General features: G+C 42.5%; 2 protein-coding genes across 3 annotated transcripts in view; one reads left to right on the top strand and one right to left on the bottom strand.

Moving 5' to 3' along the window:
• TMOD2 (tropomodulin 2) overlaps positions 1 to 7,128 on the bottom strand; it is a 65,743-nt gene extending 58,615 nt beyond the window's left edge. For both annotated transcript variants that reach the window (XM_015452464.4, XM_015452465.4), the window contains exon 1: positions 7,013 to 7,128. The gene's annotated coding sequence lies outside the window, so the exon portion shown is untranslated. The remainder of the gene's footprint in view (positions 1 to 7,012) is intronic.
• A 62-nt stretch (positions 7,129 to 7,190) lies between these two features.
• LYSMD2 (LysM domain containing 2) overlaps positions 7,191 to 15,697 on the top strand; it is a 29,500-nt gene continuing 20,993 nt past the window's right edge. Inside the window, exon 1 of the mRNA XM_005559567.5 lies at positions 7,191 to 7,454. The gene's annotated coding sequence lies outside the window, so the exon portion shown is untranslated. The remainder of the gene's footprint in view (positions 7,455 to 15,697) is intronic.

Here is a 15,697-nt window from a genome sequence, read left to right as displayed (position 1 = left end):
CAAGCTCCACCTCCCGGGTTCACACCATTCTCCTGCCTCAGCCTCCCGAGTAGCTGGGACTACAGGCACCCACCACCACACCCAGCTAATTTTTTGTATTTTTTGTAGAGACGGGGTTTCACTGTGTTAGCCCGGATGGTCTTGATCTCCTGACCTCATGATCCGCCTGCCTCGGCCTCCCAAAGTGCTGGGATTACAGGTGTGAGCAGGAGTATGGCTTTTTTTGCTTCTTATTCCACTACCTTATTTGTATAACTGTGGTATGAAAGAGGAAAATCAGAAACAATGTGAAGTGCTCAGGCTTTGAGCCTGCCTATACACAAAGACAGAACCAAAGCTGAAACAACAAGCGATCCTATATATTAAACCCAAAAGAAACCAAAGACTAACTTTTACAAAACAGTAAACAGGCTGGGCTCAGTGGCTCACGTCTGTAATCCCAGCACTTTGGGAGGCTGAGGCAGGTGGATCACGAGGTCAATAGATCGAGACCATCCTGGCCAACATGGTAGAACCCTGTCTCTACTAAAAATACAAAAAAAAAAAAAAAAAAAAAAAAAAAAAGTAGCTGGGCGTGGTGGCATGCGCCTGTAGTCCCAGCTACTTCGGAGGCTGAGGCAAGAGAATTGCTTGAACCCCAGAGGCAGAGGTTGCAGTGAGCTGAGATTGCACCACTGCACTCCAGCCTGGCAACAGAGCGAGACTCCATCTCAAAATAAATAAATAAATAAATAAATAAATAAAATTTTAAAAAAAGAGGAAACAAAAATTACTCTTCAAAACCTAGTGAGGCTGAGTGCTATGGCTCACAACTGTAATCCCAGCACTTTGGGAGGCCAAGGTGAGAGGACAGTCTGAGGCCAGGGGTTTGAGACCAGCCTGGGCAACATAGCAAAACCCCATCTCTACAGAATTTTTTTTTAATTGGTTGGGCATGGTGGCACATGCCTGTAGTCCCAGCTACTTGGGAGGCTGAGGCAGGAGGATCACTTGAGAGTCCAGGAGTTCGAGATAACAGTCAGCTATGACTTCACTGCACTCTAGCCTGGGTGACAAAACAAGATCTTATCTCAAAAAAAAAAAAAGTAAAACAAGTTTAAAAAACACGGTGAAAAATTTTTGATTTTTTTTTAGAGATGGGGTCTTGCTCTATCACCCAGGCTGGAGTGTAGTGGCATGAACATGGCTCACTGTAGCCTTGATCTCCTGGGCTTGAGTGATTCTCCTGCCTCAGCCTCCCAGGTACCTAGGACTACAGGTGCGTGTCATATGCCCAGCTACTTTTTGTATTTTTTGTAGAGACAGGGTTTTGCCATGTTGCCCAGGCTGGTCTCAAATTCCTGAGCTCAGGCAATCCGCCCACCTCGCCCTCCCAAAGTGCTGGGATTACAGACATAAGCCACCGTGCCCAGCTGTAAAAAGTGTTTTAAATGGGCAAAACAGTGCCATCAATCACCTAGGAGTATGTATATATCTAGGAAAGCTACAAAGGACTGCTGATATGACAAACACCACATTGGGAGCGGGTAGAATTTGATTGGAGAAGGGAGTCTTGGGCTTCAATGGTGCTGGTGATGCTTTATTCCTAAGTGGAAGAGGTCAGTAAATGAGAGGTTATTATTCTTTTTTTCTTTTTTTTTTGAGACAAAGTCTCGCTCTGTCACCCAGTCTGAAGTGCAGTGGCACGATCTCGGCTTACTGCAACCTCCACCTCCCGGGTTCAAGCAATTCTTCTGCCTCAGCCTCCTGAGTAGCTGGGACTACAGGCGCACAACACCATGCCCAGCTAATTTTTGTATTTTTAGTAGAGATGGGTTTCACCATGTTGGCCAGGATGGTCTCAAACTCCTGACCTTAGGTGATCTGCCCACCTCGGCCTCCCAAAATGCTAGGATTACAGGCGTGAGCCACTGTGCCCGGCAGAGGTTATTATTCTTTATTCTTTTTTTTTTTTGAGACAGAGTCTTGCTCTGTTACCCAGGCTGGAGTGCAGTGGCATGATCTTGGCTTACTGTAACCTCTGCCTCCTAGGTTCAAGTGATTCTCCTGCCCAGCCTCCCAAGTATCTGGGACTACAGGCGCGTGCCACCACGCCCGGCTAAATTTTGTATTTTTAATAGAGACGGGGTTTCACCATGTTGGCCAGGCTGGTCTTGAGCTCCTGATCCACTTGCCTTGGCCTCCCAAAGTGCTGGGATTACAGGCGGAAACCACCACACCCAGCCCTCTTTATTCTTTTTAAAATATCTTTAATATTTCATAATTTTTTTTTTTTGAGACAAGTCTCGCTCTGTCGCCCAGGCTGGAGTGTAGTGGCCAGATCTCAGCTCACTGCAAGCTCCGCCTCCAGGGTTTACGCCATTCTCCTGCCTCAGCCTCCCGAGTAGCTGGGACTACAGGTGCCTGCCACCTCGCCCGGCTAGTTTTTTGTATTTTTTAGTAGAGACGGGGTTTCACTGTGTTAGCCTGGATGGTCTCGATCTCCTGACCTTGTGATCTGCCCGTCTCGGCCTCCCAAAGTGCTGGGATTACAGGCTTGAGCCACTGCGCCCGGCCCAATATTTCATAATTTTAAACAATTACTGCACTGATTTTCACCAGAGCTAAATCCACATTTTCTAAAACTAGTAAATTAGAACAGAATCTGCATATCAATGTATCCTCCAACAAAACATGAATTGATCCTAGATATTTAATTCATTTCTGGCTGCTGGGCAAATATAACATGGCAATGGCCTGTGTTTTGTAATGTAGCTATTTGAAGATGAGCCAGTTAAGTTTGTTTTATTTTAAAACAACTAAAAGGCTTCTACGTATTCTGGGAAATACTTGCAGAGGATGAAGGACAGAATGAGGTGGGGATAAGGAGAAGTCTCAATCAAAAATATGGTACAGTAATGGGAAGGAACAAGCTGAAAGAAGAATGAGGAACAGATCTTACTAGAAGGCAGAGCTCATATTTCCCAATCTTACAACACAAAACTTGCCAAAGCTTAAATCATACTTGAAAAACAAGGTGCCCACTAGTGACTGCTCCTGTCCAAGGTTAGAAGAACACAGAAGACTAAAAGCACGGGCCTTGGAGTTAACCAACCCAAGGTCTGATGGTGCAGATACGTGTGCAGTGACAACCTCTCCAAACCTCTGTTCCATCCTCAGTAAAACACGCAAAGAACAGTGCTTATCTCAGAAGGCTGAGGTGACACTTAAGGTGACCACGTACATATTAGGCACAGTGTCTGGCAAGCGCAAGCCCTCAGTCAAAGCTATTTCTCTTTCATCCTTGGTTATGGAATAATCTCCTTTTTTGGGTGTTCTTTCCCTCTGTTTTCCCCATCAAGATCTGCTGAATATAAAGAGGCAGAACCTGTAAGAGCTGCAGGTCAGTGTTGCTAGGTGTAGAAAGCCACCATAGTGTAAGCTGGCCAAGCTATGAGATAGATTTCCACCTGGGCAGGAAGTAGTCAAAAAGCCAAAAAGTCTTGCTGTTTGCCCAGCCTGCCTCTTGGTTTCCAATTCTCATGGCGGGTCCTATTTCCCGCTGTTGCCTTGTTCCTGTGCTTCGCCTTCTTTTCTGTTTTTAGAGGAGTTCCTGTTTCTTGACCTCTATTTATCTCCTTGCCTTCCACTTGGAGATCTGTGCCTTTCTGGTTTTTAACTGCCTGTTGCTTTTAACCATGTCCTTCCTCTTGCCTTTGGGAATTTATAGGCTTCTTCTAACTTCCTGATTGGCACCTTGCGTTTCCTGCTTTTTGTCCTTTGATTCATGTGCCCTCCTTTCTTCTGCTTGCTTATGTGGTCTTTGACTCACTCATCTTGTCTCTTTCTTCGGCATTTTATACCAGGTAGGTTTTGATCCAGGCTTTGTTATGACTTATGGATGCTGCGTGCACCCTGACTTGTAAGTGCTTACCTAGATGATGTGCAAAACATTTAGCAACTGGTATAAAATGGACACTGCCCAGTCAGAATGGTTGTTTATCAACAATGAGAACAGTTGTCCCCATGCACACTGGCTGAATAGCAGCCCAGTTCAAGGGACCTCCTGGTCCTTTCTTAGGGCTTGTGCCTCAGCTTGTCTCCTTTCTCCTCTTGTCCAGGTTTGGCATGGCTGGCCTTGTGCCCTGTTTCATGAGCTCATGTCACTCACAGTCCTGCAGCTGACTTTCTCATCCCCACCCTACCTAACTTTTACTAGGGGAACCCAGGAATACTGATGACACATGTGAAAGAGGTAATAAGTGGGGCAGCTTTGATGCCAAAATAGGATGGCAATTCATAAAAGCAGAAATAGGAAGAAATCACAGCTTTAAGGAAGGTTGTGCTGAAACATGTGACCAAGGCCAAGGAACTCAAAATGGCTTTGGGAGTAAAGGTGGCTATCTCAGTCCATGGAAGAGCCAGAGCAGAAGAGCGCATCCCATTTTACACAACCACGAAGCCTTAAAGTTATGTAGAATTGACTTTTTGGTGTACTGAAAATAAAAATGGTTCATAGTATACAACAAAGGACTAAGCAGGATAATTTATAGGAAGAAAGATGGGAAATTTAGGTTGAAAAAGTAGACGGATCAAACTGTTATGATCCATTAAAACCAGAAACTGAAATTTGAATTCTAATCTGTAGGTAATGGGAAGCACAAATACTTACAACTTACACATTTAATCATATGTCCTGATCTATCACTCAAAAATGCATTAAAGGCAGTTTCTCAAAGTTGGTTCCATGTAATGACAGTCCCTCAAGATATTTTTCATTTTTTATTTTTGCACGCAGTTTGGGAAACATTACAACATTACATATCCCATCCTATGGACATTCCCACCCCATTTACATCCCCATATACAATGATCATTAACCCATGAAAGGCTCCAAAAGTCAAGAATAAACCAACTTTTCCAGCTTTGCTCAGTGTTTTCCACATCTGGCTAGGCACTTTCTTTTTCTTATAACCCATTAACATTCTACATATTTTGGGGAATACTGATTGAGAGATTCACAGATACACACAGACATTCATGCAAGTAAATATATATACTTTAAATTAATATTTTCATGTACACATATACACATACAATCCAGGAAAAGCAAAAATATCTTTGCAGCAAGGGATTTGCACCCTACCTAGCTGTCACTATCTCCACATTGTCTTTTACAGCTTTTTTTTTCTCGTCTAGGATTCAAAGTTCATACATCCCAGTTCACTGTTGTATCACTTGAGTATTTAATCTACAATAGTTGCCCCCCATTTGCTCTGCTCCATCCCCAAGTCTTTTGGTAGGAACACTACAGAGGTGAAATTATGCCTCCTTATTGCTTCACGACGGGAGACTCACAGTAGATGCTGCTAAACTTGGTCATTTAGTTCCAGTGGTAACCTCCTAATTTCTCCATTGTAAGGACAAATTTTCCCAGAGTAACCTGTGGTGAGATACTTTAAAATAATATGAAAATCCTATTCCCCAACTACCTTTCACTCAAAGGTTTTGGACCAGTTGGTAAGTCCTTGCCTTATTCAATTGTCATGTTAGGGTTTGCAGAGCGCCAAATTTCTGATTTTCTCATTCCTTCTGTTGTGTATTTCTTTTTCAAACAATGATCCATCCGTATGCATCTTCTCTTTAATGTATATATACACTCTGGTTACTTCTTGTTGGGGCTTCCTCCCCCACCACCATGCTGACCACATTTGACCACTCATGCCCAGCCCTAGGGAGCCACTAACCCTTTATCTGCTGATCCCATCACTTCACCTTCAGCAAATTAAAGACAAAAACAAAAACAAACCCCATCACTTTGTTGCCCACCAATGTACAGTTCCTTATAAAAATTAAAATGATTGCAATGCATATTTACTGGGTTAGACTGAAGAGAGTAGACAGAGAAAATCAGTTTTCTCTTAAAAAAATCAGATTGCTGAAGCTCTGAAAAATCTTTCCTCCTCACTAGGGCAGAGGCGCTTGTTGTCACAATCAGGCTTTCTGTAGTGCTGTTTGAAACAGAAACACTCTCATCTTCTCAGTTCCCTGAGAGGGGAGAATCTTGGAAGAAGAGAGGTTTACAAATCATTTAGCCCAAACGCCCCACTTTATAGGCAGAGGCCCAGAGAGGTGGAGAGACTTGCCCAGGTCTCTCAGCTCCTGAATGGTCGAGCTAATAGGAGAACCTGGTTTTTGAAACACCTCCCCCGATATTCTTTTCATTCCCTTCCCAAATGCCTCGTGATTCAGATATGTAATGGGCACAGACGAAGCTTCAGCAAGCACGGCCTCCTTCACCGCTAATTTGCATTGTGACGGCATCACCTTCCTACCTCTGAATATTCTAAAAATTCCCATTAGGAGCCTTTTATTATTGTTTTAAAAATTCACCTTCATTTTCGCAGGCCAACAGGGAAAATTTAGGAAGCCTCAATGGAGCACATACTACCATTACTTTAACCAGAAAAGTAATAACAATAATAATAAGGTTCTCGAGGATCCGCACGAGGCCGCTTTCTGGGAGGCTGAAACGCCCTGCGAGTGACAGCTCCAGCGATCTCAGGAAAGACGCCGGCCAGTCCACCCCTCCCCATCGCCTGCTGAACGAGGCAGGGAGATGCATACCGCTCCAGGAGCTCATCAAACATGCACAGGAAGGGGGAAAGTGGGGGAACAAAGCCCGGCGTGGAAGAACACAGCCCCGCAGCCCGGGAGGACAGGAGACCGCGCCCTCCACGCCGCGGCCCAGCGAGCTGCAGAGGCTGCGGCACCGCAGTGCGGGGCGCGGGACCCACACCCCGGCGGGCGCCTGCCGTCCGGGCGCAGCGCCTGGTCTCCCAGAGCAGCCGACCAGGCCGGGAGGCGAGAGGCGAGAGGCGGCCCGGCTCTGCCCGCCCGCCCGGCCGAGCGCCCATGCCGCGGAGCATCCTCCCGCGGGCAGGGAGGGCGCGACGGCCACAGCGCTGCGGGCCCGGGGGCTGCAGACAGCGGCCGGCCAGAGCAGGCCCCACCCGCCCCCCGGCGCGCTCACCCGTCCGTGCACTCATCCCGGAGCCGGCGGTGCGGGCAGTCAGTCCGTCAGCCCCGGAGGAGCGGGGCCGGGAGAGCAGGGGCGGCGCCGTGGCCGGGGCGAGAGCGGCGATCAACAGGCGGCTCCCGGCCGGGCGCGGCGCCGGGGCGCGCGGCTGCAGCGGAGCAGGCTGGGAAGCGTAGTTCCTGGCGGCGCCTCGCTGCGGCCCCGCTGTCCCCCAGCCCCGCCCTTCCTCGACAGGTGTCCCCTCCCCGAATCGGGGTCTGAACCCCGCCACAGCTCTGCAGGGGAGGAAGCACCTGGGTCGGGGGGAAGCCTGGGCAGGCTCTTTGGAGACGCTTGGGGCTCCGGAGAGCGTGGGTGGCAACGGCTTTCAAGCTTGTGAGGAGCATTCTCGTAAGCGAGCATCCTGACACGGAAGCCGCGTTGAGAGCGGGCTCAGGTACAGACCCCGCCCGCCCCAGGTTTTTCCGGCTGGGCAGAGGCGTGGGAGGGGAGAGTAGTTGGCCAGCCTAGGGATGGAGAGAGGTGAGCGAGGTGAAGGTTAGCAAGGCTCTAGGGTGATGGCGTGAGGGGCTGGAGAGCCCACGCGCAGTGGTGGCTTCACTGAGGTGAGACCAGACGACGTAGCCTGTCTGAGCCTTCGCGTCCTCATCTGTAAAACAGGCTTAAAGCTTGAAAAAGTGTTGTGAGGATTAAGCGACCCATAGCACTTAGGGTCTGGCACTTAGTGCATACTCAGTGAAAGTTCCTTCCTTGGGGGTTGTGAGGGAGTTCTTGGGCCGGGAAAGTCCTATATGTCGTGCTAACCTAAAGATAGTTGGACCTCGTTGGGCTGGGTAAATGTTAAAATACACTGGGTTTGTTAGTCGTTGAGCCGGTTCACTTCATCCCTGAATATACCCTAAGATATTCTCTCTGTCAGATTCTTGAGAGCTCCAAAGATAGAGAAAATAAAGTCAAGTTTCTGAAGCATGACAGTAGAGTGGGATGACAAAGGACAAAGACCAACATTATGAAAATACATGGCATCTAGATTTACCTTCCAGAGGCCTTTTCTAATTAGATGTGGTCTCTCTCTCCTTCTTGAACTTTTGCAGCTTATTTTGAGCGTAACCTTTGCCTATGGGACTTGTCTTGACAGTTTAAGGTTGGTTGAGTTTTGCAAGTTGCTACTATGCAGTGTTTCACATGATGGTGGGATTTGCATTCAGAGATGTGGTGGAGGAAAATGAACCAAAGGGATGGATGCAGCATGGCTGTTGTAATCTCTGTATGAAATTTTAGGCAAAATGTGAAAAGAGGTGAAACAGCTTTATAGTCCGTCTGGCACGAGGTGTGCAGTAATCGTGTGGCCAAAAAAAAAGTGCTGCAGAGGAAATTCCATATCTGAAAATGATAACACTGCTTTGCATTTATGAAAATACTTTCCTATTCGTGTTCTTATTTTATTTTTATGAGAACTCTTGTGAGACAGGCAGAGTGAGGGTATTTTTCCCCAATGATAGTTAATAAGAGGCAGAGAGAGGTGATGTGACTTATTCAAGGTTACAGAGGTGGTCAGTAAGCCTGTCTTCTCTCCTTCCCCTGTGGGCACCCCCAGCACTGTCTCCCCTTTGCACATTTCAAAATAGGGCCATACCTTCCCCAGCAGATGGGTTGAACCAGAAAGTAAAGTTAATTCTCTAAAACTCTGGAAACTAGCATGATGAGCACTGGCACGCAGTAGCTGCTGACTGAGAGACCAGTGTCGTTTCTACGAACAATTGTGGTAATGGACTATGCCCTGGGCCTCCTGTCAGAATGACAAATCTGAGCCAGAAAGAGTTAAAGGAAATGGGGGTGTGACCAAATTACCCTAAGTCATGTTCCCAAGTTTTCCTGTACATTTGTTATTCCGAATGTCCGGTGTAACCGACGGGATGCCTTTGACTTTTTTATGTTGTGCATTTGTTACCGTCATAGCCTTCTGTTAAATAAGAACAGGACTGCTTAAGGCTCGAACCAGCAGTTTTCCCAGAGAAAGCTGATAGTAGGCATAAGCTGAAAATAATAAAGCAATTTCATTCATATTGGAAGAAAGAGTAGCAACGGTGCTCAGTAGTGTACGGTATTTCTCTTTGGTTTCCTGTGGTTCCTCACAAGGAAAATGGCTGCATATGATAAAATGAATAGATTATTCCTGCAGAAACCAGCCATGAAAGGAAGCAGACAGGTGAATGACTTAAGTTATAGTCATATTTGGCAGTCGAAGCAGAGATACAAGAGCTATCCTACAGCCCTAGAGCCATGCTCCAGGAGGATATTGACACCAAAATAAAGTGAGTTGTGAAAAGGAACTTCTGATCAGTCTCTGTCTGTATGATGAGTGTTGGAAACTGGAAGGTGTTCATGGATGAGTGAGGGAAGTAGAACATTTAACCTAGAAGTTAAAACTTAATGGAAAGATATTACCAGTTCCAGTCTGTTTAGCTCTTTACATCTGATGCTTATGTCCTATTTTAAGGGAGAAAGGATGTCAATATGCCAATGACTTATCAGTTGAAACCCATTATCATTTCTGGACCATATCTTGTAGGTGCAACTTTTCTACTTGCTTTTTAGAAGATGAAAATGTAAAATTGAAACAGAACTCCTGGAACTGGAAGGGACTTTACATATCATCTTGTGTAACCATTTCTTCCTGTAAATGAAGCTGATATATTGACTGTAATTGTCACATGACAGAAAGTAAAAAAGTTCAACGTGGCAGTTATAATGAAGTATTTTAATTATTCACAGTGGAATATGTAGCATACCTCATTAGGAACAGGTAGTAGATACTGTTGGTTGTCTATTCAAAATTCAGTCCACCCTCTTCTTCTTCTTTATAGAAGCCTATGTAGGTGTTTACACATTAGGAAAGGTGACTCTATCAGCTTCTGAGGTACACTCTCAAATCTATCATAGACAAGAGGAATGGGATCCTCTTAACTGGCCTCTAAAAGTTTAGTAGTGGACATGTGACCCAGTTCTGGCCATTGTAAAGAGATACAATTAATCTGGGTCTGCCATGTTGTTGTTGAGTCAGTCATCAACCAGCCGCAGTGCTGCCCTTCTTCTGGATTTCTTGTTATATGAGATAATAAACAACCTTATTGTTGAGTCAATTTGAGATGGAGTTTTCTGTTACTTGAAGTTGACAGCATCCTAAGTGTTAAAGATGAAATGTGAAAGTACATTCTTTGAATGGATGAAAGACTGCTTCCTAGAGTTGATTAAAAAGAACCACCACAAACCACAGGCAATGTGATGGAATATTATCATATAACAGATAACAGCATGGTAACATCAGAGAGTTTGAACCCAGATATTTACTGGCAGATTGACTATGGCCAAGTTTCTGTAACCTCTCTTAAGCCTCATTTTCTTCTTCTTTTTTTTTTTTTTGGATACTGTCACCAGGCTGGAGTGCAGTGGTGTGATCTCGGCTCACTGCAACCTCCGCCTCCTGGGTTCAAGTGATTCCCCTGCCTCAGCCTCCTGAGTAGCTGGGACTACAGGCGCTGCCCCCACACCCGGCTAATTCTTTGTATTTTAGTAGAGACAGGGTTTCACCATGTTGGCCAGGATGGTCTCAATCTCCTGACTTTGTGATCCACCTGCCTTGGCCTCCCAAAGTGCTGGGATTACAGGCGTGAGCCACTGCACCTGGCCTTCTTCATCTCTTAAATTGAGGATAATAATACCACATAGGGTTATTAGAAAGACTAAATGAGATAATTTGTGTCAAGGATGCTTCAAAGGATATGGTGGATTGTAAGGACTAAAAGGAGCAGCGACTATGTTGATGAATTATGAATTAAATCGTATGTGTAGTATAATTGACAGCAAACATCTAAAAGCTAATTACTATGTAATCATGATCATGTTAAATGATACCACAGTGATGCAATCAGCAAAATCCAAAATATAGGAAGCTCTACATGACAAACAACTGTTTCTTCAATAAATAAATTGCAAGAAAAATAAAACGAGAGAAAGCTTATAGACACACAGAAATTCAAGAGACAAATAACAAAATGTACTGTGTGATCTTAATTTGAAAAAACAGCTGTTAAAATTTCACATTAATGAGACAATTGGGGAAAGTGTGAACACAGAATATTTGATTATATTAAAGACTGTTTTTAAAAATTATTATTATTATTTTGAGACAGAGTTTTGCTCCTGTTGCCCAGGCTGGAGTGCGATGGCGCAATCTTGGCTCACCTCAGCCTCCACCTCCCGGGTTCAGGTGATTCTCCTGACTCTGCCTACCAAGTAGCTGGGATTACAGTCATGCACCACCACACCTGGCTAATTTAGTATTTTTAGTAGAGATGGGGTTTCTCCATGTTGGTCAGGCTGGTCTCAAACTCCTGACCTCAGGTGATCCACCTGCCTTGGCCTCCCAAAGTGCCGGGATTACAGTTTTTTTTTTGTTGTTGTTGTTGTTGTTGTTGTTGTTGTTTTGAGACAGAGTCTTACTCTGTTGCCCAGGCTGGAGTGCAGTGGCGTGATCTCGGTTCACTGTAACCTCTGCCTCCTGGGTTCAAGCAATTCTCATGTCTCAGCCTCCCCAGTAGCTGGGACTACAGGCGTGTGCCACCACGCCTGGCTAATTTTCGTATTTTTTTTTTTTTTTTTTAGTAGAGACAGGGTTTCACCATGTTGGCTAGGCTGGTCGTGAACACCTGACCTCAAGTGATCTGCCTGCCTTGGCTTCTCAAAGGGTTGGGATTATAGGCATGAGCCACTGCACCTGGACTAAGGTGTTATTTAAAAATTTGTTTGGATGTGATAACAGTATCATGATTATTTTTTTTGAAGAGTCCTTACTTTTTGGAGCAATAAACTGATTATTTACAGAAGAAATAATATCAGGAATTTACTTTAAAAATTATCCCGTGTGGGAGATGGGGTAGATTGGTGGGGTGGGGTTTAGATGAAATGATTGGCCGTGAGTTGATAATGGTTGAAGCTGAGTGATGGAGCTTTATTAAACCATTCTCTCTCTCTCTCTCTCTCTCTCTAAATACAGTTTTGTTAAGACATATTTCACATATCATAAATTCACCTTTTAAAAATGCACAGTTCAATGGTTTTTAGTATATTCACAGAGTTGTGTAACTATCACCCAATCTATTATAACTTTAGAACGTTTTCAAAACTCCAGAAGACACCTCAAACATGTTAGCACTCACTCCTCATTCCCCCTACACACCCAGACCCTGGCAATCACAAATTTATTTTTTGTCTTCTCTAGATTTGCTTATTCTGGGACATGTCACGTAAATGGAATCATACAACATGTTGTATTTTATGACTGGCTTCTTTCCCTAATTATAATATTTTTAGGGTTCATTCATGTTGTAATACATATTAGTACTTTATTCTTTTTTATGGCCAAATAAATTCATTGTATGGATAGACCACATTTTGTTCACCTGTTCATCAGTTAATGGACATTTAGACTGCTTCCACATTTTGGCTGTTATGAATAATGTTGCTATGCACACTCATATACAATTTTTTGTAAAAGTGTGTTTTTATTTCTCTTGGGTATATATCTAGGAGTGCAATTGCTGTGTCATATGGTAACTTTATATGAAGCATTTTGAGGGACCACCAAACTGTTTTCCAAAGTAGCTGCACCATTTTACATTCTAACCAGCAATGGGTGAAAATTCCAATTTCTCCACATCCTCGCTAACACTCGTTAATGCCTTTTTAAAATTACAGCCATCCTAGTGAGTGTGCAGTAGTATCTCATTGTGATTGTAATGATTTCCCTAATGACTAATGATGTTGAACATGTTTTCGTGTGCTTACTTGCCATTTTATATCTTCTTTGGAGAAATGTCTATTCAAATCCTTTGCCTATTTTATTTTTTAGTTGGACTATTTGTCTTATTGCTATTGATATATAAAAGTTCTTTATATGTTCTAGACACAAGTCCCTTATCAGATATGTGATTTGCAAATGTTTTCTCCCATTCTGTTTGTTTGTGTGTGTGTGTGTGTGTGTAACTTTCTGGATGGTGTTCATTGGTAAACATCCTTTATTAGTTTGAGGGAATTCCTGTTTATTCCCACTTTGTTGAATGTTCTTATAACAAAAGGGTGCTGGATTTCATCAAAGAGTTTTTCTGTGTCTGTTGAGAGGGTCCTCTGGATTGTTTTTCCCTTTATTCTTTTAATATATTGTAATACATTGATTTTCAGGTGTTAAATTTACCAATAATTCCTGGGATAAATCCCAGTTGGTCATGGTAGATAATCCTTTCTACATGTTGCAAGATTTAGTTTGCTAGTATTTTGTTGAGAATTTTTGTGTCTACATTCGTAAGAAGTATTAGTCTATAGTTTTTTTTTTTTCTTATTATGTCTTTGGTTTTGGTACTAAGGTAATACTGGCACTATAAAATGAGTTAGAAAGTGTTCTTCTATGTTTTGGAAGTGTTTGCAAAAGATTAATATTAGTTTTTCTTTAAATGTTTGGTACAAATCATCAATGAAGCTATCTAGGTCTTGGCTTTTCTTTGTTGGAGGTTTAAAAATGACAAATTCAATCTCTGCTTGTTCTACGTCTATTCAGATTGTGTATTTCTTCTTGAGTCAGTTTTGTTAGTTTATGTCTTTCTAGGAATTCATTCACTTTATTTATCTAATTTGTTGTCATACAGTTGTTCATAACATTCTTTATTATCCTTTTTATTTCTCTAAGATCAGTAGTAATATCCTCTTTTTTATTTCTGATTTTAGTAATTTGAATCTTCTCTCTTTTTTTTTCTTGGTCAGTCTAGGTAAAGGTTTGTCAATTTTGTCGATCTTTTCAAAGAATACACTTTTGGATTTGTTGACTTTCTTGTTGTTTTTCTAGTCTGTATCTCATTTATCATAACTCAGATGGTTGAGCTGGTGAATTCTATGAAACATTTAAGGAAGAATGATACTAATTCTCCACAATCTCTTTCAGAAAACAGAAGCAGAGGGAACACTTCTTAACTAATTCTATAATGCCAGCACTGCTCCAATACCAAAACCAGACAAAAATATTACAAGAAAAGAAAATTACAGGCCAATATCTCTCATGAATATACATGTAAAAGTCCTCAACAAAATATTAAAAAATTGAATCCAACATTTGATAAAAAGAATTATGCTTGCAGTGAGCTGAGATCCGGCCACTGCACTCCAGCCTGGGCGACAGAGCGAGACTCCGTCTCAAAAAAAAAAAAAAAAAAGAATTATGTGCCACAATCAAGTAGGATTAATTCCAGGTAAACAAGGCTGGTTCAACATTCAAAAATTAATTAATATAATGTATTGCATCAATAGGCTAAAGAGGAAAAATGTCATATGATTATATCAATAGATGCAGAAAAAACTTTTGACATAATTCAACATCTGTTCATGCCAAAAAGTCCTCAGCAAACTGAGAACAGAGGGGTACTTCCTCAATTTGATAAAGAACATCTATGAAAACCTCTACAGCCAACATTATATTTAATGGTGAGAAGCTAGATGCTTTTCCCCCAAGATTGGAAACAAGGTAAGGGTATCCCCTGCCACCCTCTATTCAACATTGTATTGGAAGTCCTAGCAGATGCAATAAGACAATAAGGGGGAAAAGGGATCTACGGATTGAGAAGGAAGAAATAAAACTGTCTTTGTTCATAGATAACATGATTATCTATGTAGAAAATCCCAAAGAATTGTCCAAAAAGCCCCAAAACCCTCCCAAAACAAAAAATCCAAACTCTGGAACAAATGACTGATTATAACAAGATTGTAGGATACAAGATTATTATAGAAAAAACAACTGCTTTCCTGTAATTGGAATTTGAAATTAAAAGCGCAATGTCTCTTACATTAGCACCAAAAAAGAAATAAGGAAACAGAGAGAAACAAATAAATACTTAGGTATACATACAATATCTATGTGAGGAAAACAACAAAACTGATGAGAGAAATAAAAGAAGATATGAATAAATGGAGAGGTATTCCATGTTCACAGATAGGAAGGCTCAATTCTTCACAATTTGATCTATTGATTCAATGCAATCCCAGTCAAAATCACAAGTTATTTTGTGGATATTGGCAAATTGATTCCAAAGTTTGTATGGAAAGGTAAAAGGCTTAGAAATGCCAATGCAAAAAAAAAAAAAAAAAAAAAAAAAAAAAAAGAAATGCCAATGCAATACTGAAGAAGAACAAATTCAGAGGACTTACCCAACTTTAAGACTTACTATAAAGCTACAGTAATAAAGACACTGTAGTATTTGTGAAACAATAGACAGTTAGATCAATGGAACAGTACAGAATGTCCAGAAATAGACGCACACAAATATAGTTAACTGATTCTTGACAAAGGAGCAAAAGCAACTTAATAGAGAAAAAATAGTCTTTTCAGCAAATGTTGCTGAAATAACTAGACATCCACATGTAAAACAATGAATCTAAACACAGACCTTATACTGTTCACAAAAATTAACTCAAGATGAATCAGCCTGCTGGGTGCAGTGGTGCTTGCTTGTACTCCCAGCTACTCAAAAGACTGAGGTGGGAAGATGGTTTGACCCCAGGAATTTGAGACCAGACTGGGCAATAAAGTGAGATCCCATCTCAAAAAAAGGAGGGGGAAATGCATTGATCACAGAA

The sequence above is a fragment of the Macaca fascicularis genome, chromosome 7, assembly GCF_037993035.2.
Source record: "Macaca fascicularis isolate 582-1 chromosome 7, T2T-MFA8v1.1".
Classification (NCBI taxonomy): domain Eukaryota; kingdom Metazoa; phylum Chordata; class Mammalia; order Primates; family Cercopithecidae; genus Macaca; species Macaca fascicularis.
Note: the sequence above shows the minus strand (reverse complement) of the source record. Positions and strands in the feature narration are given on the sequence as shown.